Source organism: Miniopterus schreibersii (assembly GCF_964146895.1).
Source record: "Miniopterus schreibersii genome assembly, chromosome: 13".
NCBI lineage: Eukaryota > Metazoa > Chordata > Mammalia > Chiroptera > Miniopteridae > Miniopterus > Miniopterus schreibersii.
In genome coordinates this window covers 16182576-16205640 of record NC_138113.1, presented here as the reverse complement: position 1 = coordinate 16205640, position 23065 = coordinate 16182576, and positions in this window count along the sequence as shown.

The window sequence follows — 23065 nt, the reverse complement described above, 5'->3', positions numbered from 1 at the left end:
TCCTGGCAGATTTTTCTTTGACTTAATCATTATTTTTGTAATTATAGCTTGAATTACTCAGAGCTCTTTCTTGTTTTCTCTTTGCTGTTTTCCTTTGCTGTTATGGCTTCATTCACTACTCAATTTTTAAAAAAATACTAATATTTTAAAGCTATTTTCACCCAAATTATTTTTTATGTATTTTCCTTCTTTTTTACCTGTTATCTCTCACTCTTCTTCTTTCTTTTTTTCTTTTTTTTCCCTTTAAAAAAAAAATTTGAGCGTGCTCTGCCATGCTCAGGATGTAATCAAATGCAGTTTGTTTTTTCTATCCCTACTTAGGGATGAGTCAATAACCCTGAGCTTTATGTATGTGAATCCTGTTGACTGGCAGATTTATGTGAGGTATGTGGATACTTGGATGCCCCCCAAATATCCTGGATACCAAAGCCCATATTATCTGCCCCAGTTCTCCCCTAGGTAGTTCTCTCAATCTGTTTGGAGAAGAATATTTTTTCTTTATTTTTTTAACCTGCAGTGTAAATGCCAAGCACTGTTTTTTTTCTGGTGGTAGAAGAAAGGAAAAGCTCCACTGAAGCAAGTCAGTTAATTCTCCTGTTTTCCACACCTTCCCTTCTGTTTTCCAAGTACATGGATTTCCAAGTTTTTAATCTTTGAAGGTATGACTAGTGAGGTCTGCACATGCCTTGGCTGTTGTCTTCTTTGTGGGTGTTCTGGAAAGGTTCTTTTCTATTCTGCTTTGGGCTAATATTTATTTATCTACTTTTTTAAATTACTGGGGGGGGTAATGGAGCTCTCTTGCCTCAGCTGTCCCTCTTACAATTTCTTCATTATTCTGAGATTATGCCTTTCTATTCCTTTCATATCGTTACAATAAGTCCTGAGAGGGAAAGATAATAGAATCTTGAATCAATATATCAATATTGTAATTTAAAATATCTGGATCAATTAGACAGATATGTGGCATATGTTGTTAAATGTGTTTTATTTTCTTTAATGCATATAATATTAACAAGAAGTAGGAATAAAACAAAAGGCAGCCCAGAGTGGTGGGTAAGGGCATGAGCTCTATAAAGAGGACCTGGAGTCAAATCCAGGCTCAGGCAACTTAGTGATGTGTGACCTGGAAATACATTTCACCTCTCAAAAACTTTGTTTTATCACCTGTCAATGACATACGTGATAGAACTTAACTCTTAGTATTCTTTTAAAATTCAAATAAAATTATGCATATAAAGAACATAATATGGGATTTTGTGCATAGTATGGGAGTGGTAAATGGTGACTCTTAGTCTTACTAATATTGTTAGTAAAAAAAATAATGGAAAAAATGCTCTTACCTTATCTAGTTTATCATTTTTATTTTTATAAGTTTGCTTTAAGAGCTTGTCTGTATAAAAGACAACTATTTTCAGAGTTTATTCTATTATCAAACATTTATTGAGCAATAAAAAAAGGAGCACGTGTCTATCTTTCGGAGCTGTGTACTACTGGAAAAAAAACTCCACAGGCCTGCCCTTAGGTTCTGTGTGGTAAGTACCACAGTATTTATAAGCAGAGCGCTGTGCAAGGACAGACGAGGGGCTGGCCGACTCTCCCTAGAGGAGGGACCAGGTAGAAGGGCTTCAGCCAGCAATTAGCCAGCCAGCAAGCAGGGTGGAGAAGCTCAAACCAGAGGAAAACGTGTGTAAAGGCTTCAAATATTAAAAATTCATTGATAAACAGCGCATTTTGAGCTGAATGACATTGAATGAGCAAGATGAAAATGGCTAGAATAGAACTGAGATGTTCAAAATGACATGTGTAGATTATTATACTTTCAACTAAACCTTGAAAGGACTACAGGGGATACATGTATTGTACATGGAAGGTCGTTAGCATTGATAGCATCACAATTTGCCAATACTTACATCCCCCTTTAATATCTCTCACTTTCTAACCTTTCCCGTCTATGATCTCTGCCTCTTTATTTTCCTTATTATCCCAAAACATATTCCTGCATATTCCTGCTCAGCCAGACCCTGGGGGAAAGCATGCTGCTGGGCCCTGGGCTAGCCCAGCTGTCCAGGAGGAAAGGCCATCATCTCATTCTGTTCACAATTTTTCAAATACACTCAGCAGTTCTGCAACCTGACAGGCAAATGGTCTGGCAAAAATTCCTCTCCTGACACTAACCATGTTAGGTGGCATGGGTATGCACAAAAAAGTAAAATAAGTCTATTCCCAGCTGGCTATTGAGCACCCGTATGCATGGCAACAAATTGTCATGTCGACACGGCTAATATGTCTAAACCTGTCATAGCACTGAAGAATTCACAGCCCTGATTCTCTTTGAAGTCTTTGCTTCAAACAAAAAAAAAATTTAGAGTCAGTAATCCCTGTCTTAGGCTGGTCCAAAACAAAAACAAAGTTAAATGGACTTCAAAGTAAAAAGCCAACTGCTCATCCTTTGGAAAGAGGGATAGAAGAGAGCAATCATGTGGCATACCCAAGAGTGAGGATGGGAGTAAAACATGTTCAGATCAATTCAACTCACTTAATCAGCCATGGGTAAAAAAATAAAAAATAAAAAAAATCATTAAAAATCATTAGTCAACTGGAATAATTTAGATCAAAGACTGAAAATGACCAAAGAGATCTTTTAGAGTGCTCCCGGAGTCAACTGATCACTGATCTGAACAACAGCAATAAAACCCATCAGGTAGATATCGCCCCAAGTCAAACGTCTTAGGTTATATGAAAGGGAGAGGACTTTACCTGCACAGTTTCTGCATCAGGGCTGCGGAGAAGGTCAGGGGAGTTGTGAGCTGGAGCAAGTCTGCTCCCGGCCGGCTCGGAGGCACCAGATGCAACCAGGTCCCAGTGCAGACTGTGGCTCTACCGGAGCGGCGGCCGGCCTGTTCTCCGCCATCCACAAAGCTTTCTGGCTCGTCTACGTGTAGTTGGACTAGATATTGCATTTAAATTAACAAATTGGAGGCAAGCTCCTCAGCAGTGCCTGCTGACTGAACAGTGGAGGTGTTTAAGATGATATTGGAGGGTATGTCAGCTGTAACTGAAAAATAAAAAAAATTAGATGAGGTTATTGTATGGATTCACATCGAGCCTAATCTATGAAATGTTTTTACTTAATGATCAGGGAGAGCGCAAAACAGTGTTACAAATTCCTCAGTGTTATTAAATTGTATGCCATATAGAAAGGCAGAAATTAAGTTAAAACAAAAAATTTAATGTAGACAAATAAAAAATTAAATATAGGCAAATGACAAAAGAAAAAGAAAGGAAAATTTAATATTGAGTAAAAACTCACAAATTCTTACACAGTTAAAATACTGATCCCAAATGGAGCAATAGGCCTGTATTTTATAAAATGATGGAGTGACAGTAGGTGTCAGTAATTAAGCAAGATGCTAAGAACTTGGGTCATTTAAGTGGATCTATACTAAGCACTTCATTTGCATATCTGTGGTTCTAAAATATGTTGCTTCATGTGGCAATTTAAATACCTTTAATATCCTAGTGATAAATGAATCCTATTGTTTCAGTAATTTCCTAATACTCCATGGTTCTGAAAAAGCTCATTGTAGTTTTCCAAATTGTGCTGCAAATTCAAACATGAATCAAGCACAGCGAAGATAGCATTGCGTATGTTTAAAAATAATGCCGTTTTTGCCCTGAAAACACATTTGTTTGAAAAGTAATTTTATTTTTTATGTAAGGTGACCTGAAAACAGGAAGCTATTGACAAATTATACATTTTCTTACATTGAAACAATGTGTGGTTGAATAGGTTGAAAGAGACCCATCAGGTTCAGACAAATTGGGTTCAGATATCTAAGTGGGGGCTTGTTCCTGTGGTTGACAACTTATATTTAGAAACATTTGGAGTAGGGGAGTAAGACATTTTGGCTTCCCAATCTGTTAGTACGAATTTGGAAGCTGGAAAGGTCAGTTGTATTTGAGAGCAGCTCGGAGGAGGAGTGAGTTCTCTCACCGGGAAGGAAGGAGGCCGGGTTCTAAAGCATGAAAGGACCGACAGGCTCTGACGAAGGGAACAGAAAATAAGCGGGCAAGGCGCACAGCCAGCGTTCAGTGGCAGATTTATGCTGGCCTGTAGATTATTTGTGACAGTGCTAATAGAATAAAGAATAAAAGCATTTAGCCCCAGCTGGTGTGGATCAGTGGTTAGAGTGTCATCCTGTGGATCAAAGGGTGGCGGGTTCTAGCTCCCCCCAGGCGCCCTGGAGATCAGGACTGTGGGGGAGGCAACCAATCAATGTGTCTCTTGCACATGGATGTTTCTCTCGCTCTCTCTCTCAAACTCCCTCCCTCCCTTCTACTCTCTCTAAAAATCAATGATAAAAATATCCTTGTGTGAGGATTAACCAAAAAAAAGTAAAGCATTTAAACAAGAAGAAATGTAAATGATACATAAAGATATTGTGAGTTTGGTGAAATAGAATGACAAGATTTTCTCTAAGAAAAAATAAGAATTGTTCTGAAAAATTCAGTTGAATTGGGAATATTATCAATCTTAAAAATAAACGTTTTATAATGAGAAGGAATGGGATCCTATGAAGTAGATAGCCACGACTCAAAAACGCTTCCAAGAAGTACTCTTTAATACCTGTCTTAAAAAATGTATATAAGACCCAGTGTGAGAGCCAGGAGAACCTGCGACGTCATCATAGCTATGATGCGTTAGAACTAAATTCTAACGATAAATAGATAAGAATGGGCTGTGTACCCAAAAGTAGTTTACAACATTGCAAAACCCACACATGTTATCATGTGTCAGTGCACACTTCTCTCAACTCCCTTATAAGTCATTACTCACAGTTCCATAGTTAGCATTGCTACGGGGCTAGTGAAAATGGAGCAATTGGATTTTGGTAGAAAATTTGAAATAAAATTTAAATATAAGTTACTATACTTTAGTTCTTGAAAAAATATATTTTGTTTAAAAATAAGTAGTGTGAAGCCAAACAATTAAGAAACATTACATTAAGAAAAGTTTATTTCTCTTTGCATTCGCAAGAAATCTGGAAAGCAAATGAATAGAAAAATGCTTTCACTTTAAAGAAAAAAAGTCATTGTGTCGGTATAATGCTGGTATTGTGATTTTAAGACTGTTATGTTTGTAGTGTGTGATGAAGAAAAAAAAAGGGAATTAGGTTGGTGTTATTGAGAGTTGAGATTTTCAGAATGAGAAAAAAAAGAAACATATATAATAATAAAGAAGTTAAGTTAAAATTCCAAAAATTCTTAGTTTAAATTGGAAATTCCAGTGTGAACTCACGAAGTATTTTATCAAAAACTGTTTATTTCCTGGTCCCTTTCATTGAAAAGATCTAGAAACAGTGACTAACCATAGTGCTCAATCATGGCTTTAAATATTACATTTTACTAAAAAGAACAAGTACTTTTTCTGAGAAATAGCTGATTCCGGATCTAGGAATGTCTAACATGAACCTGGAGAATTTTGTTATTACCAGAAAAAAAAAAAGCTATCAAAGAGTTCTGATTTTGGGTTAAAGAACCCAAGTGCCAGCTTATTTAGAATCCACTGACCAAATTTGGGTCAACTTGAACATGAATACAAAATAGAAATTGATTAAAACATTTCAAATATATTTTAATCCATGAGTTTATAATGCTACTTAAAAAATTAAAAGCTATACTTTCAACAATAAGGATAAATTTTAAAAAGTAATAATACAAAATTAAAAGCTCATGAACACGTTTGAAGGATGCGAGGGGACAAATTCATTATTTTTGGAAACCTGGTAAATACAATAATCAAGAATTTATCTGGCCTCCCTTCACTGTGCAAATGATAGCTCAAGATCACCCAAATAACCAATACGGGGAAGTTAATCTTTACAGAAGCAAATCCGATAATTGGGTGGTTTGGCGGAAATGTTAAACACCACCATGGAATGTAATTTGTAAAATCCAGCCAGTGACCCAGTTTCTTCCAAGAGCAAACTACAAGGAAACAAATATTAATAAAATAGTTGGAACTTGCCATGGTGGCAGAAGGATGGCTTCTCATTTTTCCGGCTCCGCTGTCTGCATTGCCAAAGGGTGCACATGAATTTCCCTGCCATACTGGGTTTGGGAGTAAATATTGAAGGTTTTTGACCTACATTATAGAACATATTGGGAGGTGGCACTTCTTGGCTGTGCCCTGATGTAAATAGAATGGCTACACAGGCTGGCATCTGTTTCATGGATGCCTTGGGAGTTCTGGCAACCAGCTTTCCAATGGACAGCATATCAAGAATGAGAAGTCTGGCATAATCTTCAAAAACAAAATATTTTAATTATAAGTAATAACCCTGGAACAAAGATTTAAGTTGTTTTTTTAAAAAAATTTTAGCTTGCTTCTTTGCTACAATCTTTTATTGAATAGATGGCATGATTTAAATAAAGTAAGATTTATCAAGCAGTACACTAAAGCAGACATTAGAGGTAGATTGCACAGAACTATTTTTTATATTTCAGATTTTACCTATTTTTAATGTACAAGTAGAACATTTTAACAGAAACTTTAGAATCAGTGGCTATGCCAGTCTAGACACCCAAGTCACAATGGCAGAAATAGTGTCTGGTAAAGCGGGTTTAGTTCCTATGGGGTCTGTCAGCCTTCTGCTTTTTCACCCCTATTCCAGGATATTGTCTAATTTAGAAGCTATCAGTGGGGCACATTTCTGGAAACCGATCTCAAGAAAAGTTAATTGGTTAGCAGAAGACAATTAAGGAGGTAAGACAATGACAATTCTTAATCTCTTTATCTTAAACACCTGGAACAACTGAACCAAATGAAAGATTAAAAAACAAACAAAAAACTAAGGAAAAATCCCAGATCTCTCTTTTTAAAAATCACCTTTTTATTTTGGAATAATGTTTAACTTATAGAGAAGATGCAAAGGCAGTGCAGTGAGCCCCATATACCCTACACTCAGCCCCCCCATTGTTAATATCGAATATTATTACCATTTGTCACAATGAGCACTGATATGGGTATATTTCTATGAACTACATTCTAGACTTTATTTGAATTTCAGCAGTTTTTTCTTCAATGCCCTCTCCCAACGTTCTCTTTCTGGCTTACATTACCCATTGCTACATTACATTCGGTTGTCAGGACCCCGTCAGCTCAGGCCTGCCATAGTTTCTCCGTCTTTACTTATTTTCACAGCCTTGACCGTCTCGGGAAGTGCTGGCCAGGTGTCCTGGAGAATGCCCCGTATCCGGGTCTGTCTGCTATTTTTCTTGTGATAAGACTGGAGTTGCTGGTGTTTGGCAAGAATACAACATATGTGAAGGGCCCTCTTGTCACATGGTTGGAGGTATGTGATACCCACACGGCCTCACCGGTGCTGTTCGCCTTCATCGCTCGGTTGAGATAGTGCTTGTAAAGTTACTATTTTTCCTATTCTCAACTTTATTGTTTGTAAGTGAGACATTTAGTCCAGTCCACTAACAAGGTAGTAATGGGAGAGGAGTAAGCTTCCCCCAGGATATCACTTTCCCCTAAAAGGTAATTGTTCAATTACTGAGAATATAATAATTTACCTTTCTTTCCATAGTATCTTTCTGTATTCTTCCCCCAGGATAAAACAGAGAATGTGTACATCCTCGATTAGCTCTGTGCTGCATTGACAACTCTTCCGCCGGTATTTAAAGCAGTTACCGTTCTATTGGCATCATAACTATTGGAAAATTATTGTCATCCTTCTAACGTGGGTCCAGAAAACCTTGGTTAGCCAATCTCTCTCTCTCTCTCTCTCTCTCTCTCTCTCTCTCTCTCTCTCTCCCTCTCTCTCTCTCTCTCTCTCTCTCTCTCACACACACACACACACACACACACACACACACACACTCCTCTTTACAACGGTGTTCCTGCATAATCTCCTTCACAACCCTGGTTTACTGACTAGTAGAAAAAGAATCTCCCATTGCCATCCTGCATCCTGATTTTCACTTCTTACTGTTTTGAGGTGTCTTTTTAAAAATCATTTATCTTCTTATGACTCTAGGCCTTGATTTTCATTTCTGTCATCCCCCTTTAGAAACCTGATTCTTTTGCGTAACCACCCCACTCGGCATTCTGGACTCTGGCTCTGAATAACTCACAAATTTTACTAGTGCACATAAATCTGCTGCCAGCCTTTGTGGAACGCTGGCACAAAAATCCATTTACGCAGTTTATGAAATTCTTATTGTACAGGTACATAAAGAATTAACACATAAATCGAAGCTCTAAGACCATAGCTTGGAAGGTAGTTCTGGATTCGTGGTGCTTCTAAGGAATGCTGGCAGTAGAATTTGGGTATCGATGTAGCATCACTCAAGACTACCTACGGGGTTAATTACTTCACTCTGCTCCATTGGTAGGCAGCTTCCTCCTTGGCTTACCCCGAGTTTTAGCTCTCTTGTGCCTGGTACCTGGCTTTGACGCGCCCAGACCCTGATTTTTCCCAGCTTCTGTTTCATCACCAGCTGCCAAAATATTTCTCTCCTTCTAGTTCACAGTGAGAGGGGGAGGGTGATGGCACGTAAACTGCCTGAGACAGTGCTCCCAGCCCACCTGAGCGCTGACTGCCTTTGACTTAGAGAGGGCTTTTCCGTTCCTCTGTCAGCTGTCGCTGTGCAGCAGGAGAGTGGAGTGCAAGATATTCCTCCTCAGCAGTAGCTGGAGGGGAGATCAGTTCCCTCACGAGGAGAAGCGACTGAGCAGTAAGTACAAGCAGCATGGACATCTTTTCTGACAAGCATCCTGCCTCCTGGATGCAAACGTAGAAAATTCTTCTACTGTGTTATCCAAAAAAGGTCAATAAGGTGGACATGTCCAAATGCTAGTTACTTTTAAAGCTATAGAGAATGCCTGTGTCTGGAGGGAGTAAGCAGGATAGTACATGAGGTGTGATTTGAGGATTACCGAAATGCCTCCCATCCCCCGATGTCCTGGGTTTGCGTCTACCAGACTGCTTCCTCACACCCGTGGTAATGGAACTTACCTCCAAGCGTGCACGGGTCAGTCTAGCAGTAAACACTTTCTGACAGAGGGAGCTACTGAGTACTCTCGCCTCTGTAACTATATTTTTCAGGGTTTTCTTAAGTAATGTTTAGCATATGCCACTTTGTTTACTAATAGCTTCCTGGCCTGAGAGTTTCTGAGAACAGGAGTTTTATTTCATTTGTCTGTGTGTGCTCAGAATTTTATGACAGTGCCTGGCATATATAATTCACAACGAATATGTGTTGAATTGAATGCAATGAAAGAATAACTAAAGAACCTGTCATCTGCCTCCAAAGCTTTTAACAAGAATTAGTTTAATAGATTAGCTATCTAAGAATACCTAGAAAATGAGCCAAAGGCAGCTAAGTTTTGATAGGCTTCAGGTAGACAGGTCTGAGCACAGATTTAGTGAAGGCATCTTCTTCAGGCACTTTTAAAATCATTGGTCTGGCAGGAGATATTCAGAACTGAAAAACAGTTAAGGGGAGTCAAAATAAACATATATGGAAAATACTCCTAAGCTATTTAAAAATTCTGAGGTCTTGATTTTACTAAGAATTTGCAAAGCCCAGAGATTAAAACACTGAAATATTTCCCCCTAGTTAAACTTCTCTTTACAGTTCTGATCATCTGTATCAACAATCAACTCCAAAGAAAATAATCAGTATTGATAATTCCAGAAGTTCAGGCCATTAACAAAGTTAAAATAGGGCACCGAAAAAAAATCAGATATAAAAGATTTTCTGAAAATACAGGGTAATATTGACCTTGATTTTCTTTTGACTTCTTTTGGTCTTATTTTTTCTCTTGTCACTGCTGTTGCTTCAATAAAGGGAGCACATCCATCTGTTACTCTGCCTTTTTAAACCAAGAGCCCAATTAAGGGTTATTGGCATGTCGCATAATTATTTCAACAAACAGTTGTTTAAGACATTCAATTACCTTTTCCATGTCAGATGTTGGAAATGTTGTTACTCTGAATAATCTTTAATTATTTAACATAGTTATGCTTGATTAATATATCATTAACCAAATTTATTAATTAATATGCTGGGTGAAAAAAGGCTCCTGTTAAAACTGTGTGGACTAAAATATAAAATAAGTAAATCTCATTTCTATAAAAAAAAATGTTCTTTTACAAGTCTGCTTTGTTTATTTAAACGTGACAATGTCATTTCAGTATCATAGATTTGTACCTCTGATAAAAATTCATTTATTTTCTCTAAAAATTAATCTCGGGCAAGAAAATACATGTGCATGCTTTTGAAGTTCTTCAGAAAAGGCTTTCTTTGTGAGGGGAAAAATGGAAAATATTTAGCCACCAATTATATTTTTGACATTGGAGAGCTCAAAAAGTACACAATATTCTGTTGGAAAGGAGCTGATATTGGATGTTAAGAAGTCTTTTTACTAGCTAACATCGCTTTTTTTTTTTTTTTTTTTTTTTTTTTTTTATTGTAAAAGCAATACATTTGCACTTAATGGATATTTTTAAAAATTATAAAATTGAGAATGAACTCTTATAGCTTTAAAATACTCATCTCTGCAGTATCATGTAGTGCTTAGAGAAATGCAAATTGAGATAAACTCTCTGGAAGATCATTTATCCTTTATTTTCGAAATATTAATACTTTGACCTAGTAGTATGTATGGCTTTTCTTTTTTCTTTTTTTAAATATATCTTTATTGATTTCAGAGAGAGGAAAGGAGAGGGAGAGGGATAGAAACATCAGTGATGAGAGAGTCATTGATCGGCTGCCTCCTGCATGCCCCCGACTGGGGATCGAGCCCGCAACCCGGGCATGTGCCCTGACCGGGAGTCGAACCCCGATCACCTGGATCCCAGGTCGACGACCAATGGCTGAGACACACCCGGCCAGGCTGTAGGGCTTTTCTTTATGTGAAAAGGAATCACAAGAACTTTTTATTTGGTTGCAAGTTCATCGTAGTTAAAAAAATTTCAAGGGATCAATAACTCGTCATGTTACAAATACGTTGTCTCCATTATCAGCCTTTTCAGAAGAGGTCAATATTTCCTACTTATGCTTCCACTCAGTCCTAAAATATGCTTTCTGTCCTCATTACTTCACGGAAATTTCTCACCAAAGAACCCTTAATTATCTGAACGAGGGACCCATTCATTTTCTTCGTTGTCCTTAATATTTTTGTGATTTGGGGACTGTAGGCCCTTTCTGCCCTTCTGGAAAATATCTCCTCCCGTGGCTTCCAGGATAATATACGGCATTGTCCTTCTAGCTCCCTGGCCCTCTCAACTTTCAAGTAAGCACATTTTTTTTTTTTCCCATCTCTTATAAGGATTTTCTTGAGGACTTAAATGCACTATCTCATTTAATTCTTACAATTCTATAGGGAATTCTCAAGCACAAACTTGTGTCTCCCTAGTACAGTGACATTGCTAAAAACTGCTCAGGCTGTCACCTCTTAGAAGCTGGGTTTTCCTTGCTGGTCTCTCTTGACCAACACACATGCAGCTTAGTAATCAGCAAATGCTCTGAGCCAATAAAGTGGAAAGTGTAGGATTCACTTTATTGTGTTTCCTTTCTGTTAGGATCTTGGTCTTACAATTTCTAATTGTCTTGGTTGTACTCTGATGTATGCAGATTTAAAAATATGTATATTTAATTTAGTTTTATAGTAGTTCTGGGGAGACAATTCAGTCTACTCCAAACTGTCCCTTTGAGGCTGGAAAGGAAAGTTTTCAGCAGTACATCTTGAACGGCCATCTGATAACTCTGTCTTACTGGCCCATGATGAGATCAGAAGATTGTGCCAGGTATTTACTAAGACTCCTTCTTAGAAAGTCTTACATACCTTTTACCCCACAAATGTCAGCTGAATCAAACAGTTGATTTATATTTCTTGCATGCCTTAGTTGATTTACATCCTGGCACAAGCTCCTAATCTCATCACAAGTTGTGAAGAACAGTTCACTGGCCAGCTGTCTAAGGCCTTTACTAGTTGCAGGATCAGAAAATGAAGCACAGTAGAGCCAAGAGTAAACTTAGCTGTATGCTTGTAACTGACAACGTAATTTATTGAGTATTCCTTTTTGTTGAATGCCTATTGTGAGATTTATCAGTTCAGGAAAGCTCTGATAACAACCTGTAATTATTCTAAAATTTCTTGGTAATTTTGATATTATTTCAAATTAAAAATTATTATAATGACCCTGGCTGGTGTGACTCTGTTGGTTAGAGTATCATCCCATACACCAAGATGGCAGTCGATTCCCTGTCAGGGCACATACCTGGATTAGGGGTTCGATCTCTGGTCAGGGTACATGCAGGAGGCAACTGATCGATGTTTCTCACATCAATGTTTCTCAACAAAATTTTAGCAAACCAAATCCAGTAACACATAAAGCACCATGACTAAATGGGGTTTATCCAAAAGCACAAAATTGGTTTAACACCCAAAAATCAATGAATGTAAAGCACCATAGGCATATAATAAGAGACAATAACATATGATCATCTAATATATGTCTGCTTTTACCATTTCTATTTAAATTGTACTAGAAGTATGGCCACAGATATTTGTCAAGAAAAGGAAATAAAGGCATCTAACTGGGAAAGGAAGAACTAAAACTACTTTTCTTTGTAGATAACAAAAGTGTGTACATAGAAATTTGTAAGAAATCCACTTGAAAACTATTAGAACTAACATTTCTAATTTATATAGTATGTATAAAAGTTATTAAACCCATAAAATAATTTTTGAAGTCATTCTAACTTCAGTGGCCTTTGCTTTTAAGGGTTTAAACTATAGAATTCAGACTTGAACCTGAAAGTATTTTCTCAAACAATATTTACATATGGAAAAGATATATAAATTGGTGGTCTTATAAATAAACATTTCTCAAAAAAGGATGCCTAAAGAGTTAAAGATTCAGATTTCATAGAAAAATATGAGTTATAGTAGGTGAATAAATCTGATGATTCCAAGAGATTGTGTCTATGCCCAATGCAAAAATCTAGATGACAGGCAACCTCAACAAAAACAAAAACAAAAATGTTGTCACAATAGGGTCCTTAAAATATTTTGCCCCCAAACAAAACATGTGGATGTTTGTAAATGCTTGATTGACTTTTATTTCATGTCTTTAAGTCATATGACCATAATACTGTCTACTGCATTATATACCGCATTTTAATGGAAAGTGCATTATAACAGAGATTTAAAATCCAGGTTTATAAGCCTGACTCTACCTAGTCTAATTGTAGAACTTTTAAAATAAAATGTCACTTACAACTTTGTGTTTGCTTCAGTCAAATGATGGTAATGACTGTCTTTACCTGTATCAAAGTAATAGAAAGTAGGCATGTATGAAATGTTTTGAAGCCACTGTGAATAGTACTTGAAACATTCAAGGTGAAAAACATTAATCAGAGTAATTCTACTTGGCTTTAGAAGTCCCCATTCCATTTTTATGGAGCCTCTTTTATTTACTTTTTATTTCTGAGAAAATGAGAGAATTACTGTCTCTTAGAGCTTCTAAGCATAGTCAACTGTTTTTATCGTATTCTATATGTACTTGTTTATCCCATAAAGGACAAAAGATGCCTCATTTCATTATAATCACTACCAACTTTTAATACCTTACCACTTGCCAGAACTTGAAAAACCTTGTTTCTAATAGTTAGCATGGCCATTTATGGTAAGCAATATTTCCACTGTACAGATCAGAAAAGTGGAGTACATAAGTATTGAGTAAGTTTTCAGGTCAGATTGAAGTTAATTACAAGGTAGGGTGAGAGATTAATAAGGCAAAAGCCCAATGTGTCTCTGTAATATCTTGGGAAATTTTCATGGATGGCATGTTGTGTTGATAAGATTGAATGTCTTTGTAGGCCCATTGGTTCACTATAAAGAAATGTGGCCTGAGGCTGGTTCTCCAGGATTTTATAGGGACCATGCTTTATAAGCAAATGGCTGGATACTAGGACACAACCAATACCCAGTCTAGGAGAAGATATTCTCCATCTGCAGTGTGAGTATATGTCTATGGGAGCAATCAAAGTAAAGCTGAAAAGCTAGTAAGGCCTATGATGTCAGAGACCTGGAAATATTTTAGAAAAAAGTTTTTAAAGTAAACCTTGAAGGAAATTAATATTAACACAAATTTTCTTCACCCATTTAAATCTTTCATTAAGATTTCTATGCACAAAATGATGAACTGAAGAAATAACTGGGAAGAAATTACTTTTAAGTTGGAAAAATTTCATGTAATTGTTGAGCTACGCCAGCAAACTAATAAAAAACGCTATTTATGGCTACTTTACAGAGAGCTCCCCAAATAACAGTATATCATGTCTATGTAAATAAAACATTGACTTTTATCACTTTGCCTTAAGGAAGGCAATATGGATGGTTAAATCAAATAACTTACTGTAATTTTGTCTGCCCTGCGGTAAATATTCCAAACTATTCTTGTGCTGATGGGTTTACCGGCACTGACCTCTCTAATTTCCTCTACCAGTCTTTGCCCAGTGGATTCCTCCACTGAGTCATGGGTTAGATTCCTACCTTGACAACACTATACACTCCAGCACGTTTGAAGAAATCATTTAAATTTTGAGGTCACCCAAGGAATAAAATGTACTATCAAAAAATCATGAGATGATATGATTCAAGCTATTGTATATATTTTCAAAAAAATATTCCTACTCTCCTTTACCATGAAATGAGAAAGAATAATGAAATACTCGTTGAATAAAGACTATTAGAAATCAATATGACGAGTAAGTAATCAGCAGAATGAGACTTTACCGTACAGAGAGACAGCTCAACTTTCTCAGCATTAGTGTGGGGCATTTTCTTTATATCTGTTATTTAATATACAAAACAGATGAGAAAATATCTGACAGGTTCTTTTCATTGCATATAGACAGATGAGAAACCTCTAAGTTAGTTATTCTAAATTTTTACCCTCATTACATATCTCTGTAGTCAGAGAGCTTCAGTTGTTCCAAATACCTTAATCTGGCCAAAAATACTTTTTACTTCATTCCATCCATTTCCTGTTGGCATGTGGGAAGTAGCTGTGAGGTCCTCACGCGATCACGGCCTTCAGGGCAGAGCCTGTATCAAGTCACCCAACAGTAGACAATGAATACTGTGTTTTTCTGCCTTTCCTGAGTCTTATCACTACCTTTCAGGACCTACTTCAGGACATTTCTGTTTAATTCTTAATGTTTGTGCATTCACATTGGGATTTCATTTATTCTTATATTTTCTCTAATTTATGCTCAGTGCATGTGGTGTCACTGGGGAGATTGTAAGCTCCTTGTTGGTAAGAGCTCCGTCACCTGCTTTTTGCGCATCCCAGATTGCAGTGTGATGAGACTGTTGAAGTTGAAATTAAATGACATAATCTTAAACTGTAAAGTGACATTTAAGTTTCAAGTATTGTGGTTGATAAACCCACATTCTGTCCCAATGGTATGTCACTCCTTGATCTACCCTCAAACTGGAACCACATGAGGACTGAGATAAGGTACCACATCCCTTGGGAATGAAGGAAGGCTATTATTTCTTAATTCCTACCCCTCCCCACGTGGATCAGTAACACACTAATAAACAGAAAAACGAGATAGTGTTTTCTCAATTATGATTCACTGCACTTTGAAGTAAAGAGAGATAATTGATTTTCTCTGGTTGCTCCGCAGTAGCTGGCAGAAAAAGAAGTGGTATTCCTGACCTTCAGGATGTCGTACATCCTGTGAAATTAAATTGGGATGACAAGAAGTGGGAAGAAAACAAATGTTTGCATTGATCTATAGAAATTAACTGAATTGGGTAAATACTTGTCCGTATGGTGAGACATGGCAGAACAGATAAAATATATTCAGTTCTACCATATTCTACTCAATTTTTGGCTATGAATCCTGAAAGAAAAGCAAAACCTAGGTACATGGGTTAAAATAAACAGGAATGTTTTCCTTATTGATGAAAATATGTTTATAATCACCAACTAGAAGAAAATACTTTCAGAAGCAGCAGATACCTATTCACCTAAAAAAATCCATCTGTCATTTGGGGATGGGGTTAACTACGAATTGACAAACATTGTGCCAATATTAATGCAACTTTATGATCTAGAAACCTCTTAGTTGTACACTTTAACCTTGGTGCTTCTTGTTAATATTGAGGAGTCATTGGAGCTAAAAGGAATCTCTTCAGTGACTCTAAAGGAGTAACTGGCAAAGCTGGTAATCTTAAAAAAAAAATTGCCCAACATATCTTTCCTAATGAAACTCAAAAAAAATTAGCTGTTGAAATATCACATGGTTAAAGGGCTCTCAGGAAGGATTTGTAGTTCACTAAGCCTATATGACAATATTAGTTCTTTTATAAGTTCCAAATTTCTCTTACAAGCCATATCTCTTTTGTGTAATCTATTGTATATTATTAGACTGTGCGTGTCATGCCCTCTTCTTCAGAGCAGTTGTATTTCCAGATTTATCTGATGATCTTCTTTACATTCAGGATTTCTACCTATTTTGGTAAGCTGTTACGCAATAGTGCTGGCTGCTTAAAGAATGTCGATGATGTCCTGTGGATGCGATGGCAGAGGTGGGTCAGTTGCTCCCTGTGAAATGGAGCACAGCAGCGATATACAATGTGTTCATTCCTGTCAGTTAGGGTAGTGCGACCTGAAGGGGACACTGAAGGCACTAAGGTTAGAAGAGGCTGCTTTGGTCCAGTTTTCCCATCACAAAAGGTACTGAGAATATGAAAGGCCTTAGGATATCAGAAAATGTGGTGAGTTGATGATTTATTCATAGATGATATTCAAACCATCTAAATGTTAAAATTACTTTGCCTAATTAACACAAGAATTTTGAGAAAAATATTTATTCGGATACATATAATGAACATTAGATTAGATTTGCTTGTGGTTCTATCTGTGAATAGAAAAGCTAATGACAAAAACACATGTGTCTGGGGTTAGAAAACTGAAAAAACTAACCAACCAACAACTGCCTAACACTGATTTAAAATGTATTCGAGTGAAATTTTAGTCTGATTTTGTTAGTTTCTCTGACGTTCCTGGTGTCTTTTGAACAGATGAGGACAGGTACGACTCATTTTTATGTCTTTAGAACTTAATGCAGTGCCCGAACGTAGTGAGCAAAGGGTAAATGTTTGAGGTGTAAGTAAGTAAATGAGTCAATGGAGTTTTAATTTAATGAAGACATCTGAGAGGTTTGAAGGTTCCACTGGAAAAGAAATTGGGGTTTGGGTTTTATTGTTTTTCCCAAGCCCCGTTTGTGGACGTTGGCTAACATAGTGTTAGGGTGAAGTTTACGTCCAGGGTTTAAGGGGCACTCACAATAGCAATGCTCGAAAGTGCAGATTACACAGTCTTTAGAGTGGACTTTGTGGGTAGTCTGTAGAATACAGAATTAATATGTTTTAATACCATGACTATGTTTACCCTCTCTAAGCATCAATATTCAATTCCATGGAAGGAATTCGCTGAGTCATCTGTAGCAAGAACTCTGTCATCATCATTTATCTATCAAATCTTGTGTAGTTCAATATTCACTGGGCATTTGAGTACCTGTCACCTATTTATCTATCTATCTGTCTGTCTGTCTGTCTATCTATTATCTATCTATCTATCATCTATCTATCTATCTATCTATCTATCTATCTATCTATCTATCTATCTATCATCTATCATCTATCTATCTATCATCTATCTATCATCTATCTCATCATCTATCTCTGGCAGCCATTCTAAAAATACCTTTACAGGCCATTTCAAAAGGCATCTGAAACTTCTTTATTCTTTATCTGATAATTTCTTTATGCTCTACAATTAAGTGTACACTACATTTAATGCTCACAGGGGAACTTGCATTTTGTTTTCCAATTTGATACAGCTTATTGTTTCCCTAGGATAATACAATGATGTACCTAAGTGAGAAAATAGAAGACTATTGCCAACAAGTTAAATTAGCTTTTCTTATTTCTTCTGGGGAAACTTCCATAAATTTACACATGTGATTCCTTATATATTAAAGCATTGAAGAGCATGTATTGACATAGATTTTAGGTTGGAGGGAATCTGAGTATGCTTATTTAATTCAGACCCAATGACTTCACTCTTTCTCTTTTAATTTAAATGTTATTTTTGAGGCCTAATTATGAATCTATTTGCCATGGGAAAATAGCGTGTTAAATAATTACAAGCTATAAATTTCAATTCATCACAATACTGCTATTCAATCTAATGAGCCTCTTATAGGCACCCTTTGCATATAATAAAACAAAAAGCCCATTAAAACAATATCCCGTCTTTTCTTAAATTTTAAAAATTACTGAAGACCTATTATCTGAACATTTGTCTGCTAAATTCTGGGCACTGAGGAGAGAAAGAGTAAGTAGGATGATTAAGAGAAGTCCCTAGATTATAAAAGAAATTTACCACCTCCCTATAAAGGAGTGAGAGGCAAGGGCATGCTGATAGTTTGCTTCATATGGATCTAATTGAAGCAAAAGTGATGAGAAGCTATTTCTGCCCCTAGGTAAAGAAGGGCATTCTCAACAGGGGTTTTAGGAGAGCTGGGTACAGGGAAAGAACTGTGCCCATAATTTCTTCCATGGCCATAATTTTTAGTACAGCAACATTCTGCTGTGGGATCTCATGTGTAAAAAAAAGTGTGAATTTAAGTAGCATAGTAACATAATGAACAAATATTAAAGAGCTAAATGTACTGTATCGCAATAAAATCCATGTTCTCAATTATTGGGTAGACAGGGCACTGCACACTCCCAAATTATGTCTCTTAACTAAATAAAAAAACACACAGTTCCTTAGTTGGAACTCACCAATGCATTTGTTTACTCTTGAAAGATAGTTTTACTGAGGACACAATTCTAAGACAACAGTTATTTTTCTCTAAACACTTCTGCCAGTCTAATTGTCATTCCTTCATAAGTGATCTCTCTTTTTGTTTGGGCTGATTTAATATTCTTAGCTAATGGCTTTCTGCAGTTTTTCTAGAATGTGTTAGGTGTGAGTTTCTATTCTGCATGGTGTATTATATGATTTAGATACATAGATATTCAAATGTTTCAGTGGTTTTGAATTCTCAACCGTTGTTTCGTCTAATATTGCCTCTCTCCAACCTCTCTATTCTGTCTTTCGTGAACTGTGATTAAGTGTCTTTAGATCTTCTCATTCTATACTTCACATTATTTAAGCTTTGATTTCACACTTTGGCTCGCCTTCTCTATGTGCTACATTCTTGTTAATTTCTTTAGTGTTGATTTTCAGTTCAGCGAGTCTTTCTTTAGCTTGATTGATCTGATAGTTAATCCATCCATTGTATCTAATTAATTTTCAAATTTAATAACTTATCTTTTGGGGTACCTTCACAGTTGTCCAACAAGTTAAGACAAGGAGGTTGAGCATTTGTGTCTCTGCAGCGACAGTCACTAGACTTGGTGCTAACCTGAGAGGAGATGTAAGATTGGGTGACACAAGTCCCTTTGGCTAAGGCATGTTAACAGACAAGGACAAACTACAAGCCATCGTTGGCCTGCACCCCAGGAGCCGGGGGATTGATAGCCTTGTTCCTGAAGGGGTAACCTAGGGCCCCACAGCATCCACTGCAGTCTACTCCTTGCACTCCTCAGACCTTATTATTATTCAATAATGTCACCTAATATGGGAATAACTCTTCTAGGATTGAGGTGACCCCCAGTGCTGGGGGAACAAATAAGGAAAACTTGTGGGATAAACTACAGCCTCTAGCTGCTGCAATTTGTCTCAAACCTGTAACTGACAATTTTCTTCTTTCTTTCTTTCTTTCTTTCTTTCTTTCTTTCTTTCTTTCTTTCTTTCTTTCTTTCTTTTTTTTTTTTTTTTACTAAATGTTCAGGATCTCTCTGACTAGCATTTGTGCTGTTTTAAGTAACTTACCTGGTTACGTTACGTAGACCTTTGTTCCTGAGGAGTGTGAGTTCCTGGTACTTGTCCATTCATCACTTGTACTGAGTAGACTATTACTAACTAAAGCTCCAGTGGGTTCCCTTTATTGTTTAACAACAACACTTCTTCCTTCTTACGATCAGTGTCAACTGCCCCACCAGCACGATGACCCTTTACCTGTCTGCTTGTCTGTTGGCATGAAGAGTTCAGAAAGACTGACTAGCAAACATAGATTGGACTTTAATGGGACTTATACTGTGCTCTTTGATAAAAGCCTCAGTTCTTTGGGGAATCAGGGCCTCTAGACCTAAAGAGCCTAAATTTGCCAGAATAAGAAAGATAAATTAGCCAAGTAGGTTCCTGGGAGTAATGGTAAGCAATGCCAATCCTCTTTCAAACCCGCGGATCCTGAAAACAGTAGGCATCAATTAAAGGTATGTAGTGCATCCAAAATAGTTCCCCATCCTTGCAGGATATCCTTTCTAAGCATCCTTCAACACACTACTCCATCTCTCTGTTAGGCTGCCAGTAAATACCATGGTCATGTGCCACCTGTTGCATCTCCTTTGCTGTAAGGTTGTTCCCTTAGTCCATGACATTGTTGTGTCGGTTCTCATGTCAGTGGATGAGATGTTCAGTAAACTTTAAATAGTGGTGCTAATCAAGGCTCTATTGGCAAGTTAGGCAAACACATTCCTGCAATATGTATTGATCTCAGTCGTGATGAATAGCTGCTCCTTCCAAAGCAGAAGAGGTCCAATATAATCAACTCACCCTGGAATGGCTGATTGGATTTCTCAGGATACAGTGCTATACTGGGGACTCAGCATTGGTTGCTGTCGCTGGGAGGTTAGACATCCTCGGTGGGAGAAAATAGATTATTTCCGTAAGTACAGGGCAAAATCCCTCCCTTTGTTACCAAGAGTAGCTAACTTTTCATTTTTACATGTCTCACTTCTTAAATCCAGCATGCTGTGAGATGGCCTTCTTAAAAATAAGAAATAAAGAGTAATCTGTCTCTGTATCACCTTGCTTTAGGAAGATGTCTTTGCCTCACACATGCTGATTTTGCTATATGGGATCCCCTCAGGGAGGTTCACTTTGGAAAAATAAGAATCCTCATATGTAGTTATGAATAAAAAGCAAGGCACATCCCCCTGAATTCCAAGCTTTAGCTTCCTGTGGCTGCATTCTAATTATAAGTGGAATTTATTTCTAACTGTCCTATACTAGCTTCAGGGGAACAGTGTATACTGAAGTAGCCTCTGATCTCCTTACCTGGGCATTTTAAATTAGGCTGTTTTCTTTATGAAGAAATGCAGCTCTATGGAAATTTAGCATTCATCTTATTGCAATAGCCCCTTACTCTGAAGTATTATAATGGCTACCATGGATTTAGCATTTATTATGTACCAGACGTTATGAACTCCATTTACTTGTCTTACCTTTTTTTTTTTTAAATATATCTTTATTGATTTCAGAGAGAGGAAGGGAGAGGGAGAGAGAGAGAGAAAGAGACATCAATGATGAGGGAGTCATTGACCGGCTGCCTCCTGCACGCCCCCACCTGGGGATCAGGCCCACAACCGGGGCATGTGCCCTGACCGGGAATCGAACCCTGACCCCCTGGATCCTAGGCTCAACTGCTGAGCCACGCTGGTGGGGTGACTTGTCTTACCTTGATAACTCCCATTTTATTAATCTTCACCACACTCATCTTTACAGTTAAGGAAGCTGGAGGGCACACAGTTAGTAAATGAAACTGCCAGATGCAGTATTTATTCCCTCTCTCCCTCCCATCTTTCCTTCCTTCATTCCTTCCTTTTGTCTGTCTTTCTGTAATTCATTCATGCAACAACTCTTTACTGAGCTACCACTATGGCCAGGAACTATTTTAGGCACTAGACATTAAGCAGAAAACAAAAGAAAAAAGTTGTTGACCTCAGAAACTATATGAGTTTAAAGAGCTAGAAAACAGTAAATTAAATACATATTTACTATGTCACATGATGATAAGTGTTATGAAGAAAAATAGAACAGGGATCACAGTCCTCGAAGCTGCCCAACAAAGCAGAAAATACCTTTATGTCTTATAGCTGAGACACTGAGCGGTTAAGTACCCCCAGTCTTAGTCCGAGCTTGTCCGTGGATTTCTCTGAATTCCTAATTCCAGGATCGGCGATCGTTTCAACACCGTGCCCATTCTCCGTTTCTCATCCAGTAGCTCCCTTGTTTCTCTGTGCTTCTAAAGGCCTCTTCAAAACCTGCACTCCAGCATGGACTTGTCTCCTTTGTTCCCTTCCAAGAAAGCATGAAGGTCAAGTATTTGCCATGAGAAAGTGCAAAAGAGGTAGGAAGAGACGGCTCAGAACTCAACCCAGTGTGATGAATAACTGCCGCATGGCAAGCTTGTCTTCAAAGTGTCCCCCGCCCCTTGCAGATCTCTTCCTTTCCCTCTGAGTCCTTAGGATGCCCACGAGTGCCTAGGAAACTATCAACTAATTTCTTTCTGTTACTCTTTTCTTATCCTGTGCTCCTTTCTATGCTATTTTGGAAAATTACAAAATTATTCAATTTAAGGTGTTCAAATGTGAAATGGCTTAATTCAGTAGGACACCAAGGTAGACTTTTAATTTTCAGAGTTGCATTCAGGCTTCGCCATCTGAGTTGATGCATAGAAAGTTTCCTTCAGATGTGCAGGGAAACCATGATCTTGTCAAGCAATGTTTACTGATCTCATGAAATTACACTATGACAGGGGTATAATGGGCTTATATGGAAGTGTTGAGTGAAAAATATTTTAACCTCTCAGTAATATCAATATGTTCATTCATATCTTGATGTAATTATACGGCGATTTCCTTCCTGACATGCCCTTCTTTTGTCCTGTGCACAGTAAATTCTTCCAGTCTTTCAAGATCTAGTACAGATTATATAATTCTTCTCAGTATGTCTAAAGACCTTGTATTTAGTTCTGCTGTGGAACTTACCACATTGCATTGTAATTACTGTTTTACTTATGAGTTCATATATATATGAACTTAAAACTCACTGGATTTTTCTTTCATTTT